Source organism: Mustela nigripes, chromosome 9 (genome assembly GCF_022355385.1).
Source record: "Mustela nigripes isolate SB6536 chromosome 9, MUSNIG.SB6536, whole genome shotgun sequence".
NCBI lineage: Eukaryota > Metazoa > Chordata > Mammalia > Carnivora > Mustelidae > Mustela > Mustela nigripes.
The window spans coordinates 45,970,971-45,991,500 of NC_081565.1; the positions used below are offsets into that span (position 1 = coordinate 45,970,971).

Below are 20,530 nucleotides of genomic sequence, written 5' to 3' on the forward strand. Positions count from 1 at the left end.
GCGAAGGGAGTTGAGGGAAATTGGAAGGGGAGGTGAACCATGAGAGACTGTGGACTCTGAAAAACAACCTGAGGGTTTTGAAGGGGCAGGGGATGGGAGGTTGGGGGAACCAGGTGGTGGGTATTAGAAAGGGCACGGATTGCATGGAGCACTGGGTGTGGTGCAAAAACAATAAATACTGTTACGCTGAAAAGAAATAAAAAAAAAAATCTAATAAATGTTCCTTCTGTTTAAAGGAAAAAAATAAAAGGAAAGAAAAGAAGGAAGGGGACAGAGTATCAGAGAAAAAGAAAAGAGGATCTTTCTTTTTGACATCTGCCAACTCAGGGAATTATATATAAATAAAAGTCATGATCCATTTGATTTCTTAATCTGCCATTTAAAGTAAAATCATATACTTCAGATCTGTTTCATTCTGTTATGCCTTCCCCTCTTTTCCTAATAAACATAACTGGAGCTTCAGAATTAAATGTGTGAAAAGTTGGTTGAGCATCTGACTCTCGATTTCAGCCCAGGTTGTGGTCTCAGGGTCATGGGATCGAACCTCATGTAGGGCTCTCTGACCACCGGGGAGTTTGCTTCTCTCCCTTTTCCTTTCCCTCTGCCCCTCCCTTTGCTCATGCTTGGGCATTCTCTGTCTTCATCTCTCTCTCTTTCAAATAAATAGATAAATCTTTAAAAATACTGAAATCCTGAGATAGTGTCCAAGGTACCACATAAACTAATACATAGATTTCAGGAGAATTTTGTATTGTCAGTGAATTTTGCTTTTCTGCTCCAAAGATTGGGCATTGGAGCAGTTATTATTTTGTTTGAATATCAACAACTCCATGTAGGCTTAGTACCCCAGGTTGTCATATGGGAAGTAAGTTAGAGACTTCGGTATTGCCTGTAACTTCAAGTCTTTATTCTTTATCCTATTGGTTTAAATAAGGCATTTATTTTGTAAACAAATAATAATGTTTTAAAAATACAGAATATAACTAGCTGTTATGAAGAGAACCTACAGACTTTAGAATCATATTGATCTATGTTTAAATTCTGGCCCTGGCATTACTTGGGGTTGGTTTGAGCATGTCTCAAATTCTCTAACCCTCACTTTTCTACCAAAAAAGTACAAAAGATGTTTCCTCAGTGAGTTACTTTAAGCATTAAAAATAATGTATATAAATTCCCTAGCACTTTGCCAGGCACACTAGTTCTTGGCCATTAGCACCCTAGACTTGAGTAGTAGTAGTTAGTAGTAATTACCTAGGAATCACTGCTGCTATTAAGTAATTGGAACTCCTTGAATTAAAAAAAAGATATCCTATAAACACAAAGAACTGACCACCATTAGTAATAAAATCTATACATATGGAATCAATTGAAGCTTGGAGGAGAGTTAAGGAGGTTTAATTTTAAGAAGCTTACCCAAATAGACCTGTAAAGAAATCCACATTTCTTAATCCTAAATGTCCTAGTCTCTTGACAAATCCTGACCTTTGAATGCCCCAAAGTTAATTATATTAGTGGCCTTTAAAAATATATAATTTCTTACCGCTGCCAAGTGATAAAGAGAGTGCCTTTCCTTGCCATACCACATATCCAGTGACATTGACAGTGACTTGATATTACTCATTCCAAGATCTGTGAAAGACTCTCCGAGTAAGGGAGTACTTTAATCCAAGTTTTCATGGAGGAAATTAAGGGAAAAAACTTAAGCGTATATTGTGTTTATCTCTGATCATTTCAGGTATTATTAAGAACTGGTTTTCAGTTACTCTTGGAAGAATAAAAAGAAAAAAAAAAAAAGAATTGGGACCAGATCTAAAAAACTTAGCAAATCGTCATGTTCTTCCTTTATAGTAATTTTGTCCTGTGCTTCAGCGAGTCTAGCTTCCTTCCTCCCGCCCATCTGTCTATCAAGAAATGCTAGTGTCTACATGTCAGACTTTTTTCAAGGTTCTAGAGACCCTCTGGAAGCAAATTACGAGCTCCCTATCCCATGTTGTACCATTAGGTTTAGCAGTAAACACCATGTGCCAAGGCAGTATATGGGGGGGTGAAAGGCCTAATTCAAGTGTGGGGTGCATCTCTGCATTTTATCTGACTTTACAGTTCCTCCTTCTAAAGGGGCATTGCCTCTTGAATTTGGGTTTAGCTTTGTGCTTTTGATAAGAGAATGGAATTTATGATTTATTTTTGATAACAGAATGAACTAGAAGTGCCAGTGTGTCAGTTTGAAGCCTTAGCCTTAAAGAGAGTAGTGTCTCTGCTTGCTCCCATGTACCCCTGGCATTTCATGACTAAAACATGCCTTGGTTTATCTCTTAGTCCCAGGAGGACAATGAGAGATGCATAATCAAATTTAGCTGAAACCAGCAGAGGTGCTCAGATGAGCCCAGCCCAGATCAGACAACACCCGTCTGATACACAGGTACATGAGCTAAATAAACGTGCATTGTTATATGCTACTAAGGTCCTATGCTTAGTTGTAACTTAGCATGATTATGTCAGTGGTTAATGAATATAATCAGTGGGAGTTAAGGAGATAATGTACAGGTCAGAAAGGTACTGTAGAAGAGAAGACCAGTTCTGGAGGTGGAGGTGGAGTCTGAAAAAATATTTACATTCATATCCCAAGGGATTTTGATGGGCCAAGATCCCAGTGGAGTTTGACAAATAGTGCATGTAATACAATTAATTTAAAGTGAGTTGCATTAACATTACCCATGATAGGGCTCCTTTACAGGTTATTTTTATTTTATGATGACCTAAACCATATGTATATAAAGTAAAACAGTAACCAAGAAGGAAAAATCCTGCTCTAACTAGCCCTGCCTTCAGGGAGGACTTTAGGGGAAGATTCTGTATTAGGCAAAGGATGAACTCCTAGGAGAATGTTGTGGTTGTCTATAATACTGATTTTCCTGAGCCTGTGGGCTTGGTGTCTCCCACAGATGAAGCAAACATCTAGATGTTTCTATATCTATATTGCCTCACCTCCTTGCCCACTGATTGGTGGGAATAGGCCCCAGAAGTGAGCAATACTATAATTGGTTCTCCAGGTATAAGGATTTTTGTAACTACCTTGGGCTGCAAAACATGGTGACAATTTTCCATTTGCTTGGCTCTTTCTTCCACCGAGGAGAGTGTGGCACACCCCAAAATGTGAGGGGTGGTAGAAAGAGTTGTTGGATTCTTGTACCTCGAATCCTCATTCCCTTTCCTAATTGTTCAAAATAAATTCCAAATGTCAACTTTACTTGAAAGCTTTCATAATCCTTTTGTATGCAAAAATAATCTTGCTTTTCTATAAACTCCCCTTGCATTTTATTCATGTTCCTTTATAACATTTCTTACTTGCTATGTTGTGTCATGCTTTTCCTCCACTTACAGACTGTGGACTCCCAAAGACCATGCCTTATGTACTGGGTATTCTCCAGGACAGTGTTTCTATGTGTGCAATTAATATTGATATTTGTTCTAGTTTATCTTCTCCTCTGTCAACCTTCAGTGGTCCCATGTGCCACAAAACCAGAACTTTTATTTTATTTCCTGTTTAAGTCGGGAGCATTGTTTTCTACCATTTGTGGAACACTTTTTCGGGGGCAGAGTGAGATAACTAAATCAGAGTGTAATTTCAGTTCTGATTCAATTTGGGCTTTCTCCCTGCTTATAGACTCAGTTCAAATTCATTTCGTATACTGTTTCTTCAGAAAATTTGGACTTGATTTAACACATTCTAAAGTAAGAGAGGCAAAAACTGCAATTTCTCATCATAGAGGAAAACACAAACCAGTGAAGACTTGATAATTTGCCCTGTGCAAAAAAAGATGCCTGTTATGGAAACCAAAACAAAGTGTGAAAAATCTAACATTTAATTTCTTAAAGGAAGGCTATACTTGCTATTGCTGGCAAAATTATCTAGACATGAGGAGTTGTGACATGTTGCATCAAAATGTATATTAACGCCCTTTTATATCCATACACAAAGGCATCTAAATGAAGTCATTCATTCAAAAGGAAGATTCCTGGCAAAAGTCATATATTTCTATTATTTTTACACTAAAAATTGGGAAATTTTTGGCTTAATTTAAGCATTTTTCAATGCATTTTAATGCTTCTAGCAACATAACTCTGTAAAATCCAAATCGCTGGTTCTTAAAATTTCAGGAACATAAGTTTCAATTTGAATGCTTATTAAAAATGCAAGTTTCCAGATCACACTTGAGATATTCTGCATCTGCCCAGGAAATGACACTTTTTTTTTTTTTTTAAACAAGCACTGCAGGTGATTCTGGTGTAGGTTGTCCATGAACCCCACTCTGAAATGGACTAAATTCCCTATAATACATGTGAGTACATTTAAGTCCACTCAATCTACTAAAAGGAATCCTCTTTGATTAAATATCTGATCACTCCCCAGTTAACAGTAGTGGCTGTTACTTAGAGTGACCTCCTCAAAATAGAATGGAAATGTAGTCTTCCAGAAACCTTCCAGATGTTTTCAAAGGGGCAAGTAGGTTTCCGTCATCCATCTTCCCACCAGCCATTTACTGTAGTTTTGTTCAAATGAGTTTTATCTTAGTTAATTTTGAGTAAACTCATACTAAAAAAAAATGTTCTTAGCCAAATTTGTTTGAAAAGGCTCAAAGAAATATTTATGAAGCACCAGTAAGTGAAAGGTGCTGTGGTGAACAGAAATAACTTCAGATCAAATGCCTCAGTGTGTCTAGAAGTTAGAAGGGAGACTGCTTGAAATGCTACCATGTACCATGCGTGGCACTGAGCCTATTCCGTTTAGTCTTCCCAGGCATAGCAAAATACATATGGCATGATCTCATTTATGTAACAAAAATCATACACATTTAAGCATATCTCATTTATGAATTTCCCATCTATGATTCGATACCTATATTGGCAGCCATTTTATGGTATGAAGATGTTAAAGGCTGAGCCCTTCTACTTAAGTTTGAATCTTGGTTTCACTGATTTATGCTCGTGCCTCCCAGTCTCAGTTCCTTCCCTGGCGAAACGGAGATAGGAATGGTCTGTATTTCACAGGGCCATTGTGAGAGTCAATGAGGTAGTCTGAGTAAAGCATGTGCCCTAGCGTTCTTTAAAGTGTTCTAAAGTGTTAAAGTGTTCTAAAGCCAACACTTTATAAATGTCATCACCTTTATGTTGATTGTATAGAAACCTACTCTGGGATAATTCCCATAAACTGTTAAAAGCAATTTGCCCTGCGAAGAGGAGGGTGATGAGAAGGGGATGAGGTGTTTGAGGAACACTTTTACTTATTAGTCTTCAGTGTCTTTGTTTAGTAACATGAGTATGTTTCTGTAATTTAAACAATTTTTTTTAAAAATCAAAATATTTTCAAACTAGGATCATTATGAGTATAAATGATCTAAAAACCCAATGAATCAGGATTCTTAAGATTATATTTATATTAGAATATACCAGTGCTTTGCCGGAGGTTTCCAAATCTGCGTTAGTGAGCTTATGGTTGGATTTTTCTTTTCTTTTTTTTTTTTAACGTTATAAATATGTATTACATTTTTTATTGTCATTTTGCAAACCTGGAAGTAATTATTTTATAGTCATAATTCAATAAAATATACCTTCTATAAACTATTTTCAAAACTAGGTATGAAATACAGGCATGTATAAGTATGTGAATATATAAATATAACTAGAAATGAACACTGATATAGCAAGAATACATATACACAAATATATGTACAGATATATTTTCTATTGAACATTGGAATACTTTTGTTTGGTGTCAAATAGCACTGGGCTGAAAACACATCCCATCTACTACACATATCTGTTACTTAATTTGAAATTCATTAAATGACAATAGAGATAGTTAAAATGATGTATTTAAAATTTTTGATGTAGTTCCAAAATTTGTTTCTTATGTTTCCTTTCTTTTCTTCCTTCAGCAATAGCAACCCCCACCGCCCCCCTTTTCTGGTGTGGAGAAATATGATGGAAAGCATGGGAAGGGTGAGATATCAACTTAGTTTAAACTATAAAGAAAGTAAGTCCATCATCTATGAATAATTATTGGTACTGCTAATGTATTCAAACCACTTGGTGAAGTTACACTGTATAGTGAGACAAGAGAGAAACATGGGGCTATTTATAACAATGAAATGCATCAATAACATTTCAGTGATACGATACCAGTAATGTTTAAAAAGTGCATTAGTTGTCTTATAAATGGAAAGAAAAGAAAAGGCAGTATAGGCATTCAGAGAAAGAGATTTTGGTGGCGGCAGGTAAAGACGTGGATTTTTGACATACGGGTAGGAGAGGAATAAAGACGGAGGAACAGGGAAGACCATCTGTAAAAAGCGAATGAAGAGGACATGCGTTAGTACAGGAGAGGGCACCAAATGTGCCTGCTCTGTTTCCCTTTTGCTCTATTCTCCGCGATCTCCATCAGAGTCAATAGGGGTACTTTTTCAAAATACGGACTCCTAAGTCCCACTGCCAGCCTACTGAATGAGACTATCCTGAGGTTATACTTTTTAATTTGCTCCTCCAGTAATCTTATGAACACTTAAGTTTGAGAATTGTCCATCCCCTAATATTATTTTATGAATAATAAAGTTAGAAAGCCATTAGATTAAATATTTCTGAGGTAAGTGTACATTGTTCAGTAAATAAAAAAACCCTCTCCTGGTTGCCCTTTCTCAAAGAAGAATATGACTTTATTTTAAATTTATTTTAAATTTATTTATTTTTTTTTTTTACATATATTCAGACTCCCTCTTCCCACTGACTCCCACTATTGATTGTCATGTTTCTTCCGAGAAGAGTGCTCTAGCTCCAGCTTCTGTTTGGAGGCCGGATGCCATCAGGCCAGCATTCTGTATGTGCACAGGGAGGTGCTGTGGTCTGGTATCTCCAGCTGCTCCGTCGACAGCATCATTACTAACTGTACAGATTTCAGCTCTGCAGCTCACGGCTGCTCTACAGCTCACGGCTGCTCTACAAATCTGCTGACTGCAAGGCTGGTACCTCTCTAGGGCATTAGTGGAAATGGCGACTTTCACCTTCGATAAAGTCTGCTCGTGCACATGCTGAACTCTGGCTGTCTCTATTGTGGCATAGCTTTAAAAGTGATCCCACCTGCCACCCATCCTCTAGACGTTTGTCAGAGCCTTACCTGCTGATGGTGCTCTCACTGCCCTTGCTATTAATTATATATCCTATACATCCTAGCTCTCATTTCGGTGGGATTTTGGCTGAGAGGATGGACACATGTATGCACTCAGTCCTGAACCTGAAAATCAGATGTTCTTTTTTTTTTTTTTAAAGATTTTATTTATTTATTTGACAGAGAGAGATCACAGTAGACAGAGGGAGGCAGAGAGAGAGAGGGAAGCAGGCCCCCCGCCGAGCAGGGAGCCTGATGCGGGACTCGATCCCAGGACCCTGAGATGATGACCTGAGCCGAAGGCAGCGGCCCAACCCACTGAGCCACCCAGGTGCCCCCAGATGTTCTTTTAAACAATTCAAACTATGGCAAATTTGATGGAATGTCATATAGAATCTCATTATTGATTAAATTCACATGGCTTTAATGACCAGCTAGGCTGAACATTTTTCATTAGGTTATTCTTCCCATATATGTATTTGAAGAGGCAGATTAACTTCATGGCTGACTCAGACAAAGCAGCTGTTCACAGCAACACGAAAATATGTGTTGCCAAGCTCAGGTTTCACAGTCTTTCTTTAAGCATTTCTATACAGACAAAAATCTTCCTGTATAAATGGGTACTTATAAAAGAAAAAACAAAAAACAAAAACAAAAAAACCCAGAAAGAGTTTCTCTTCCAAGTTAAAGTTTCCCTCCCCCCTTCCTAAAATTTTGTAGGCAATATTAATATTCTTTGAAAATATTGCCTTTATACAGGATACAGAGGAAGTCTTTGGCCAATCTAATCCTGGTGGGTCATCATAAATTCTGAATTAGTTGAGCCCAAATCAATACATTTTCAACGAATAGCCCCAAAGCAGTGTCGCTTTCCCATGTATTAAATTTGTTTTTGTTATGAAGATACTGAAAGCAAATGTTCCTAAAGAAAATGAATGACAGCTACATCCTTCCAAGGTACAAGGACAAAAGCTTTGATATCATCCTTAAATCCTCTTTTTTCCTGACAACGCACACACCCAATCCATCCGCAAGTTCTGGTGTCCAGATATATCCACAGACTCAGCCTTATTCCTCCTGCCGCCCCTCACCGCTTATACCTCCTTTTCAGCTCCCACCATCTTTTATCCAAAGTGGCATAATTAGAGCAATTGTCTCCTAAATAGCCGCCTTGCTTCCTTGCAATTCTCTAAAGAACAGTCAGGGTGAAAATTTTAAAACATAAGAGAAATCACGTCACCCCTCTCGTAACTCTCTGCGGTGCTCCCCATTCCACTTAGAATACAATGGCCTAAAAGATTTTATAGGATCTAGTACCCATTCCCTGTCTTCTTATGCCCCTTCTCCTTCCCTCCCTCATTCTCCTTTCGTCACACTTTCCTGTCACTTGTATGTGCCAGGCATGTTCCAACCATAGCGCTTTTGCACTGGCTGTTTCCTCAAACCTCCCCCCCCCACTCACTGTCAAGTAAGTCCATGTCCAGGGATGACCTTCTCAAGGTGGTTGGACCTGCCCCGCCCAAAACAGAACACCCCACGCCCTTCCCCGAACTTGTCCAGTTCCCCCTTTCCTACTCTCCATCCCCACCTTGGCACTTCGTCATCTTCAAACAAGGACAGGAATTTTAGCTTATTTTGTTTACAAATGTATCCTTGTTCCCTGGAAGGGAGTCTGGCAGATAAGTATTCCATGAATACTTGCATAAATCTGGAACAAGATCATTTGATGTATGTCCCACAATCACCCCAAATAACTTTACTAGATAGATGCATATTAGGAATTTTTATTTCGAGCAAATGAAAAAGATGTACTGTTATTTTTATGGACCTCAACAGAACTTCCACTTCTGCCCAGCAAATCAAAGTATTTATCTGACCAGTGTTAATGCTTAACGTCAAAATGCCTTTCAATAGAAAAATGCTGAGAAATAGTGCATGGGATTTCGGGTACTCTTTACCCAAAATTTCTGAGTAAATGCATATATTGAATTAACTTTTTTTTTCACATATGCAAATTGTATCTTGTAAAGCCCTGGTCAAATGGCTGCATTGGCCTGCATGTAAGACTACTGGTAGTGATACAGAAGAGTTACTTTTAATCAAAAAGGAGAAGTAATTTCTTTCCATCTTTCTCATATTATTTGATTCAAACAAAAAGGCAAGTGTAAAAAATGTAAAGAAGTCAGGATGTATGTCTAACATTTGGATAGACAGATTCTTCAAGCTAGAATTATATTCGGTTATTGCATAGCCTCAGTTTGTGCTGAAGTAGACCAAACAGCAATTAAGCACTTGGGTTTCAAGATTCAATTTGTAGTTTTGTTGAGATACCCCTATATGTGTGTGTGTGTTTACTATTTCTGTAAATTCTCTTTCCAACTAGGCCAACAAAAGCTTTTTCAATTAGTAAATAAAAACAACCTCCTAAAATCGCATACCATCTCTTCCAGAGGATGTGTAAGTGACCATGATGACACTTATAAACTTGATAAGGTCACATGTCAGAATAGATTATTGCTTTCTGTCCTTTTCCAGACCTCCTTCTCTCTCTCTCTGTTTATATTGCCAGAATAACCCTCTCTGACCATGTCATGCATTTATCAAAAATCCAAGGATTATAATTTTGTTTTTCAAGAAATGCCTCCTCAGGGCACCTGGGTGGTTCAGTGGGTTAAAGCCTCTGCCTTTGGCTCAGATCATGGTCCCAGGGTCCTGGGGATCAACCCCCGTATCAGGCTCTCTGCTCAGTGGGGAGCCTGCTTCCCTCCCTCTCTCTGCCTCCCTCTCTGCCTACTTGTGATCTATCTCTCTCTCTCTCTCTCTCTCTCTGTCTCTCTGTCAAATAAATAAATGAAATCTTAAAAAAAAAAAAGCCTCCTCATTTGAAGAAAGATTAATACAAGATAAACCAGAATAAAGGATATGTACATTTGAAGATATCTTAGCTAACATGTAATGCTTACAAGACTCAAGTGAAAACTTCTCTTTTAGGTACCAACTTTCAAAAAGAGTATTTAGAGCACACAGCTGTTAGAAAATGATTATACTCTACCAAAAATATTCTTGTGACATGCAGCCTCAGGACATCACAATAAGTGTGACTGGGCCCCGAAAACACATCTTTGTTCGGTGTGAAAAGGTCTTTCATGACCGTCATACAGTCTGGGCGTCATGATCGTAAGATGCCATAGAGATTAGCTTTTTATTCCATGATTCCATTGAAAACTTCCATTTTCAGTGCAAGAATCTCACCAGAGGAAAATGAATATGGCTGAAATGAGGGATTGGTTCTGCCATTCACACATTGTGGGTTTGCTTTCAGCACCTAAAAAGAGAGGGGTAAAAGGAAGCGGATGGTTGAGCGTGATTCCCTTTGATGGAGCTGGGAGGCAGGCAACCATTTAACTCTAGATTAAAGCTTGTGGTGCCTGAGCAAGAGGTGCAAAGAAATGCTAGTTGATTGTGAAGAGCTTTATTTTTATTCCATTTCTGTGTGATATTATACCCACTATACATTGTATTTTTCAATCATACGTATTTTGCTTTTCCCCCCAACTTTCTCTGTCTCCAGTCCATTTATCTCTTAACCTTTCTAAACTTCCATCGTCTGCACAGTCGTCTTCTCCAACTTACTTCTGTTCCGTGTGTCTTCTTCTACTATTTAACTCTCCATGTTCCTTCCCCGAATCTCCGTTCAACCTTCTTTTTGTTATCACTAAAGTGTCTGGGGCAGTCTGCAGTGTCTCCCTGTCTCATTTCCCAACTCCAGGTACTTGCGAAGTTCAGTACAATGCACCATTGCAATGTCTCTCACCTCCATTTTCTCCTTGACTTTCTCCTCTTGGCTTTTCTCATTTACATTTTCATTGCCGTTCCCTGAGAATGATGCAATAGCTTCCCAGATGGCCTTTCTGTCTCTTCCCGACTTTGTCCAAAATAGAACAAAATCAGTAAGATTTTTTGACTTGGATTACTGACTACCTATTGAACTGGGTACATAAACTCCAGGCTTCATTCAATCCCTTTACAGGAAACCAGCGATTTATCTTCCCGTTTTTTAACTCCTTTTCTCTCTAACTGAACTATTTGCTGTTCTGCCCAAATCAGGACAAGTGAACTTCCACACCGTGATATTTTGTCTTCCTTTTTTTTTTTTTTCTGAGTCAAAATTCTTCTCTTCCTCCCAAGACCTGGGTGAGTCAAGTAGTACATTTTCATGATCTGCTGTAAATATGGATTCTTTCTTCTTTAATCTCTCACAGTATTTGCTGTGCCTCTCTGAAAGCATCAGAAGGGTTTGCTTTGTTTTATAATTCCTTCATTTCATGCCCAAACCCTGATTAGAGCAAATAGGTTGAAGTCTGTCATTGTATATTGCCAACACTGTTTTTGTTTTTGTTTTGCTTTTTACCTTCTTTGATTTAGCACTGTGTCTTGCACTAGGAGAGAGCCTGAGATATTTTTATTTGAATGAAACTGCTCTGATTCTGTGCTATGCCCATGATGTTAAGTGCATATCACTTAATGCTTCTGGCTTCAAAACACTGATGGTTCCCTTCCAACCCTGAGAGTGTTAAAAGATCAAGGTGGTTGATCAGTTTTGGTTGGACAGTTTTTGGTCTCCTCCCAGATTGCTGAACTTGGTTCAAAATATATGCCTTCTAAAGAATTATTATTGATGCTTCATGGTCACCAAATTGCTGAGCCAATGTGATGACTCAGGTGTTCCTTTGGCTTGGTCTTGGTAGGGCTGTTTTAAGCCATAGTAGGACACTAAGTTCCTATATACACGAGATTCATCCTCCTAGTCAGGAATGTCCTAGATCCTGGGAGGTAGGGAGACTAAGCCAAAGAGTTTAGTGACATTTGTTGGCACATAGGACTGCTATTGATTTAGTGGTAAATGTCAGTGAGTTCCAAGTTTGTATATTCCTCTGGGGCTCCATTTTTTGTGGTTGTTATTCCTCAGGATGATCTGTGAAGCTTTAGCTTTCTCATTTAAAAAAAATTTGTTCCATGTAATTGTATATCCATGGATACTTGATCCATTAATTAGTACCATGTAATCAACATAGGTAGATCACATATATCCCCACGCCAGTGGAAGTAAGGAAAAAATGGCACAAAATTAAAGGGAGTTGTGGCATAGCAGTACCATAAGAACAAAATGTTGCAACTTGGACTAGCAATGAGTAAATGAAAAACTAAGGACTGTCTCACTTAAAAAAGAGAAGGAAAACAAAGGACAATTTATTTTTCTCACATTTGACTAATTAGTTGTCAATCTTATGCCTTATTATACTTAAATCTGATGTCAGACCTGTGTATAACAAGACATTTGATTGACAAGGCAGTTTTTTCCACATGGATATGATGTTCTGCTCATGTTTAACTAGGTATTTGATTGACATATGAAAAAGATCAATATATCCTTACATTTCCATCTAAAAGTTGATATCTTTTGAAAGCAAATGAAAGATAGCCAGCAAGTATTTGATTATGCATTAATATCTTATCTCTTTTTTGGGTTAATATATAATGGTCATGAAATTAATTTCACTTTAGGATTTATTTAGAGCATCTTCTTACAGTATCATATATGAGAACTATATTTAACCACTGAAGTATATATATACAGCAAACCTTGATCCCCATCTCATTCTTAGATATACCATAGAATCTCATCAAAATACAATTTGCTACTGTGTGCATTCAGACATAGTAAAAATAAAGTGCTGATCTCAAGTATAGCAGTCAATAAAATGTGAAAACAATATGAGACTGAGACATTCCAATAATAGTATTATTCAAGGTTACCATTATATTTCTTTATGGTTATAATTATTTTAAATTGTATTTCAAATGCTAACCACTAAATAAATCGTGTCAAATTATACTTGCTTTGAGTAAAAATATCAGTGCATTTTCATTTTATTTAAACTTGGGCATTTTTAAATTATTTTCTCAAGCAGCAAGGGATGTTCTAAAGCATGCCAATAAGGATTACATCAAACAGTGTGCCCTGGCTAATAAATGTTGACTTAAACAAAATTGAACATGTTTCTTTAGTGCTGGACTTTTCAGAGTCTTTGAAATGCTAATATGAGCTGTGAATATCAAAGTGTGGGAAATAATATGTTCCCCAAACTTCTTTGAATCAAACCCTTTTCCTGGGCAGCCTCAAGTGAAGGCAGAAGAGATGTGTCCAAAATCCTTCAGGAAGTACTGCTCTGAGCAATTTTCCCTTTGTTATGATAAATATATTAGGATTGGATAGTTCTATAAATATTACTAGAAAAATAGTGTAGCTTTAAAAGCTTTAAACATGGTACATTTATTTAAAACCAGGATTTCACTTTTACTAAAAAGTGGGACTAATGAAGGATGCTTGTTTTTGATAGTAAAAATATTGACCATAGTCAGGTTTCAAAAAATAAGGAACAGTTCAATAGATTAGGCTTATTCATCATATGTAGCATGAAATAATATGCAGCAACTAAAATCAATATGCTAGACTTATTTTATTGATGTGAAAAGACTCTTCCAAAATATTGACACAGACATGTTTCAAAATACTGTTTACAAAATGATTTTTTTCAGTGTGTCTAAATATGCATAGAAAAAGGGCGAAAGCTGTATCTGATTGATCATGGTAGTTTCTCTGGGTGGTGGGTTTAAATGTGACTTTGAATTTCCCTTTTATGTTTGTATTTTATAATTCTCCTGACATAACTTATATGGTATCAAATAAAGATGGAATATAAACAAACAAACAAAAAAAAACAAATAACATTATCCCAAACTTTAATCTTCCTGAGGACAGGGAACTCTCAACTCTTGTCATCTTCTCTGGGGCATGACTGATGATAAAAGAGGGCTCAAAACCCACATGTTGAATGAGGCTGAACTGAACTGACTTAGATCGTAGCCCTCCTGATACAAGATAAGCTGAAAAAGAGGGATGTTTCCATGGATTTTTTTTTTTTAAACAAAAATTTAAAATAGAACATTGACCATCAATCACGTTTGGCCCACATGGTTCCCTGACTTCCCTGGTCCTTATGACATTTGGAAAGGACGAAGGAAGAAGGAAATGCATGAAGAATAGAGGACATTTTTACAAACAAGTAGTATGTGTGGGTCCATAGGAAAAGCTGTAAACAGATTTATTGAGGTATAATTGATACACAAAAAAACTATCGTACAATTTGCTGAGTTTGGGCACATGTTTACCCACGATACCATCACCACAATGAAGGTGATGAACATATCCTTCACCTCCAGAAGCTTGCATATATCTCTTAGAAATTTTTTAAATACAAGCAAGGTCGTTTTATAGAATTAATTTGTGGGGGTTTGAGTGTTTGGATCCTTACAAGTTCCCATCGATACTACATTTTTAAACACTGCATTTGAAATGGGAGGGTAATATTAAATATCAATCCAAATGTACAGTCTTTCAAGTCATACATGCATGTTTTTCAAAGTTTCCTTTTCCTTTTAGATCTTAGTATCAAAGAACTGGAAAATTTTTTAGAGAGTTCCTGCCCTCAGGTAGGATTATGTTAAATCTCTCCTGACAGAAATGAACCTAACTTAGATTCCCAAATGGTTTTAGTCCCGCAAGTGAATTATGCTGCTCTCATGCTCATCACTGATGAATTTCATTCTGAGCGTTTCTGATTCCTTTTCCTTATAGCCTCCTATGGTGCACTTTCAAATCCTGACCCAAACCTCTTGATCAAATTATGGTGTCAAAATCATTGATGACAGGGGCGCCTGGGTGGCTCAGTGGGTTAAGCCGCTGCCTTCGGCTCAGGTCATGATCTCAGGGTCCTGGGATCGAGTCCCACATCGGGCTCTCTGCTCAGCAGGGAGCCTGCTTCCTCCTCTCTCTCTCTGCCTACTTGTAATCTCTCTCTGTCAAATAAATAAATAAAATCTTAAAAAAAAATCATTGATGACAACTCTAAGTATTTTGAGCCCAAGCCTAACCCTGTAACATACTATATGTACAATTCTCTCCTTTCTCCTATGACCAAGATTTACCTTGCCCTGATCCTAAACATATTTGAATAGCGGTAGAAATAGAAGAACATATAATAATTTTACCAGTATGTAATACATTCTCCTATTTTTAATCCTTTAACCTTGATACAGATCTTTGAAGTGCTAGTTGCTCTGTAACCCCTCTGCCTTTGGGGTAATCCAGAACATGGGGAAACACTTGGAGGGAACCGTATCTGGAGGAATCTAGTATCTGATAATCCTGAGAGTTAATTTGGACCACTGACCCATGTGTAAAATAAAAATCTCTATGGGACATCTTAGCTTCTTGTTTGAATTATTTTAAACTAAGAGATTTGTGGATGTGGCAGCTTCCCTATGGAGGCCTCCTCTCCTGGTGATGGCAGAGTTACAAGAAGTATAGCTCAACGTTTTTATCCTCCGCTAGTCTCATATTTTATAATATCCCATTAACCAAGCCAGTCACATAGCTGTGCCGCAGTCAAGGGGTAGAGTCATGCATGGGAGGGGAGGGAATGAACAATTTTGAATAATTGAATCTTTCACCATCTTTTCTTTTTTTCATAAATATGAGTACTCTCAAATGCTAAATTTTAGTCACCTCCTTCAATACTCCCCAAACTCTTGGCTAATCATGGTGTCAGGGTCACCAGGAATTCATGGTCCAGATGTGGCACCCTTTGATCTGAAAAAACATGAACTAAGAAAAAAGGTGATCTGCCTCACATACATCCAATATCCTGTGGTGAAAAAGGGGCAGGGGAGACCCACGAAACAGCACCACTTGGAAAATGGAAAAGAGGAAGACAAAGTAACCCACTGATGACATTTCTGATAGCCCTCTAAGCCAAACTGGTCAGAGCCCTTTCCCCAGGATATAAGAAATATTGCTTGTTTAGTGCCTAATTTCATTTCTTGAAAGTAGCTTCCATGTCTGTTATTGTCCACGGCCCTTTAAGGCTCTGACTTCTGAAGCTGTTTTCTATGGTCTTCAATTATTTCTGAAGAGAGCATTGTAGATTATGCCCTCTTTGTGGCTAGGCAACTTTCTTGACTATAGAAAGTCATAGACTGAGAGGTCTTTACATTTCAGTCTCAACCATATTTAGTCTATGTTGGCAGTGTTTTATAAACATGGTTTTCTCAAGATTTATTTTTTATTTTTTATTTCTTTTCAGTGTAACAGTATTCATTGTTTTTGCACCACACCCGGTGCTCCGTGCAATCCATGCCCTCCCTAATACCCACCACCTGGTACCCCCAACCTTCCACCCCCCATGTCTTCAGAACCCTCAGGTTGTTTTTCAGAGTCCACATTCTCTCATGGTTCTCCTCCCCTTCCAATTTCCCTCAACTCCCTTCTCCTCTCCATCTCCCCTTATCCTCCATGCTATTTGTTATGCTCCACAAATAAGTAAAACCATATGATAATTGACTCTCTCTGCTTGACTTATTTCACTCAGCATAATCTCTTCTAGTCCCGTCCATGTTGCTACAAAAGAATTTTATAATTTTTTATGTTATTTAATTTCAGTGACTCGTACAATTCCATTTTAAGACAAATGTCTTCTACATTCCATTATGTATGTATGTTAGACATGTGAGGGTTCTGTGAGACTGCACCCTAAATCATTCTAGATGTTCTTCTGTCTAGTGAAAGAATTAACAAGGCTCCAATCTAATACCATCATAAATCTTAGCAAAGGGTCCCACTTTGAAGGTATGTTTGGAAGCTCCTGGATTTGGTAAGGTTGTGTTATAAAGCCTATGCCTTTTATTTGGTTGAAAATAGTTAAATTATCAACACTGCAGTTTATGGGTTTCAGTATCCTCCCTAAAATGGGTTTGCAAAGTATCCAATTCTTTTTGTAGCCTATCTCTTTCTTGTGGTACCTTATCAGATGTACTAGCAGCAACTACCTCATCCTTTAAAAAATTCCCATTGATTCCTCCTTCCAGTTCTTCCAGTTCATTATGCCTATATTTTGCAGGCAAGGGTTTTACCAGATGTTGCCAGTATATAATACAGGTCACTATTTTTCTAGCCTCATGTGACAGCTTTATCATCATTTTTTTTTTTCCTGGCCTCCTAGAACAGTTCATTCACAGGCCAATGTCGTATTGCAAAACTAATATCACATGTTTTAGGAATCTGTTGTCTGTTGTTCTCCAACAAGCCAACCACAACATTCAGCTCCTTAACATAGCAATTACTTATTTTTGCTTATTTTTCTGTAAGTTGGCTGGGAGTCCGCTGAGTTAGACTGGGCTGAGTTGGGCTGCTCTGGGTCAAACTCTGAATCCTGATGTCCGGCTGGCCTTGATCTCACAACACTAGTTGGGTTGAGGTCCATTCTGTATTTGTTCAGTTTTCTGCTCATGCTGATGTGGCAGCAGCAACACAGAGAGGTTTTCTTAGTGTGTTGGTAGAGGCACAAAGAAGTAAGTCCAGCCACATAATAACATTTCAAGTCTCAGCTTGTACCCTGTTGGCTAATATACTATTGGCCAAAACAAGTCTGAAGGCAAAAGCGAACATACTCTGCTGTGGAGGTAGGGAAGGGAAGTGGTGAATATTGGGGAATGAACGTCTGCAAAATAGGAGTGTTCTGCTGGCTGCCAGTATATCCAGGACCGTGTCCTCATGGACTGGGGAAATAGTGAGTAAGGGACCATTGGTTCTCCTGTGAGACAAACCTGGAGGACTTCATTTTCCACTTAGTTTCTGTATACCCCCATTCTGTCAAGGGTGGATGATTTGAGTTTGCTGGCATCTGGGTTAGCTCATACATTGTGTTTCACATCCCCCGAATGATTTGGATATTCTTTTCTCCACGGTGTACAATTACTCTGATAAATGGCCCAGTCCTCTGGGAAATAAATGGAGTAATCATTATGGTGACTTATAGTAGCTTTGCAAGATCTTTCTCCAAGTGGTCTTACCCGCCCTTTCAGTTGATGATCTTTGGGTCAAAACCAGGCTCAAGTCTGAAAATTGAGCCAATGGATCATGATTCTCTATTGCTAGACTTACAGCATCTGCTTTCTGCCCACCCACTTTGAATCTTTATCTGTTATGTCTATGAAATAATACCTGCATTGGTTTCCCAGCTCTCTCACTTCTAGGAACACTGTGGTCATCACCATTACCTAGATCCCTGTGGATCATAACTTCTAGTTGCTATTCTGTACTTTTGGGGGGTTCATTATGGTAACTGACACCCATTTGCCTTCTGACAGTTAAACATTATAGTCCCACCTCTATTATTCCGTAGTCTTATCACACTCCCAAAGCATCCCTTATGTTCAAATATCAATAAACATTCCCTGTTTAGCTCGTTATTCTGTCTCCAGTGGTCCAGTACCTCCAGATCCATTGCCGAGCACATTCTCCAAGTTCCTGCCAAGTATGTTATCCAGGTCCTGCAGCTCTGTTCGTAGTAATCTCTTTCCTCTCACAGAATAGATTGTACTTCCACAATTAGCCCATGTATTAACTATATGTATTTGTCTAGACCAAGAAGAAATGTGAGGAGGTTAAAAGATCTTGAGGAAGGTAAGCATCATCTTGGCCATCTGCTTCAGTGAGGTCTTTGCATGGGTACAGACAAGTGGAGGCTATAATCCTCTAGCAAGGAGTAGGTTGTAGGCCACTTCTACTGGTCTGGCAAATTCATGGGAAGCTGAATTTTCTGGGTTTGTAAGTGCATCCTTTCAGATGACCACTTTTCTGACATCAGAGTATGAATTCTCTATGGGGATCCTGCTTCGTGTATAGGTGTGCTGGTGGTGTGATTTCAGCCCACTTTGTAATTGTAGTACTCTCATAACCAGGGCCTACTTCTGATTTTCAGCATCCTCTACCATCAGTCATAGGAGATATAATGCTTAAACACTTTCATAGAGGTCTTCTGGCTTACATATTGTGCCTAAAGTAATGGCTGGCTGAGATCCAGCTATTCTTATTTTAGCCCTTTGATTCACTTAATAATCAACCAACTACATAGGCCTTAATAAATACTATTGACCCTGCATCTGAAATGCAGGCATTATTGCAAAACCAAGTGCATTCACTTCTACTTTTCCACCCAATCCATCACAAGTGAGAATCTCAGGAACTAGTATGCTGTAACAATCCATGGTTTATCACCACCCTACTCATACCAGCATCAGTATCCTTATTGCCAACCAGAGAGTAGTCAAATTCCAGAATTCTACCCTGAAGTTCTGCTTTCTAGGACAACTTCTTACTTTAGATTTCTTTCAGAATCAGATCAGATCCCGAGACAATGAGTTGAGTGCTAGTCATTTGTTTTGGATGCAATTCCAGAAGACTTCAGTAGGGAGCAGGGAAATGAGCTGAGCAGGGGAGAACAGCTGGTAAAATGTACATTATCAAACAAGTTTCCATAGTAGGCTTCTGGCCCTAAATAACACTGGTGAACTCTGGACCCCTTGTCAAACACATGCCTCAGGTTCATCCTACTCCATGGGTGAGAAAGCTATGGTACTAAGAAGTCAGTTCCTGTCCATCATTGGTGGAAGGTCTAACCAAGAGGACAAACTTGGTATTTCTGGGCTGCTGGGTGTACGGGAAAATTTAGTTCCAACCCCAGAAGACCCTTAAGCAAAAAGATGTAAATGATGGCAGTTGGAAGTTGGATGGATTGGACTGAAAGAGACAAAGGAAATATGAGCCAAGCACTGGTGGTATTTTCTCTAACCTCTAATGCAGGTATGGCTTTAAGCCAATATCCCTCACTGAATTCTTGTAATTGCCTCCTATCTGGTGTTCCAGCTTTCCCTCTTATCTCTCTTCAAAATAATCTCAGCAAAACAGTGAGAAGGATACTGATGAGTCTCAAGTCAGATGTGTCTTCCCCCTACTCAGAACCCCTTGTTGGCTTCCTGTCTTACACAAGGTAAAGCAAAATCTTGTCATAAGTTTGGAGGTTTCACAAGATCAGCCCCAACCCGACTTCCTCGCAACAGGTCTCCTTGCTCTTTACGTGTAAAAAGCAGGCACCCTCTTCGGCTTTTGTAGGTGTTACGCTCTCTGCCTGGAATGCCCTTCCCCCAGGTAGTGGTCTGATTCCTACCCTTGCGTCTCTCTGATCCTGACCCTCACATCCTCTTCAGTGGTTCTGTGACCTCATAACCACCTTCTCAATCCCTGTTTCTCTCTCCTCTGCTTTTATTCCCCATCCTTATCACAATGTAACATTCTCTATATTTTCTTATTAATTTTGTTTATTCTCTGTCCTCCCTCTATGATGTACACTTATTAGATCAGCAATTTTGTTTATTTACTTCGGTATCTCTGACACATGACAAAGACTTGAT

General features: G+C 38.5%; 1 long non-coding RNA gene across 2 annotated transcripts in view; it reads left to right on the forward strand.

Annotated features, from left to right (window-relative positions):
• The window catches only part of LOC132025111 (uncharacterized), a 117,780-nt gene that overhangs the window by 73,081 nt on the left and 24,169 nt on the right, over positions 1 to 20,530 (forward strand). Inside the window, exon 1 of one of the 2 annotated variants that reach the window (XR_009406421.1) lies at positions 5,956 to 6,034. The exons of the other annotated variant lie outside the window; for it this stretch is intronic. This is a non-coding gene — a long non-coding RNA (uncharacterized LOC132025111). Of the gene's footprint in view, positions 1 to 5,955; positions 6,035 to 20,530 lie in introns of those variants that run through there. 2 annotated transcript variants of the gene reach the window in all.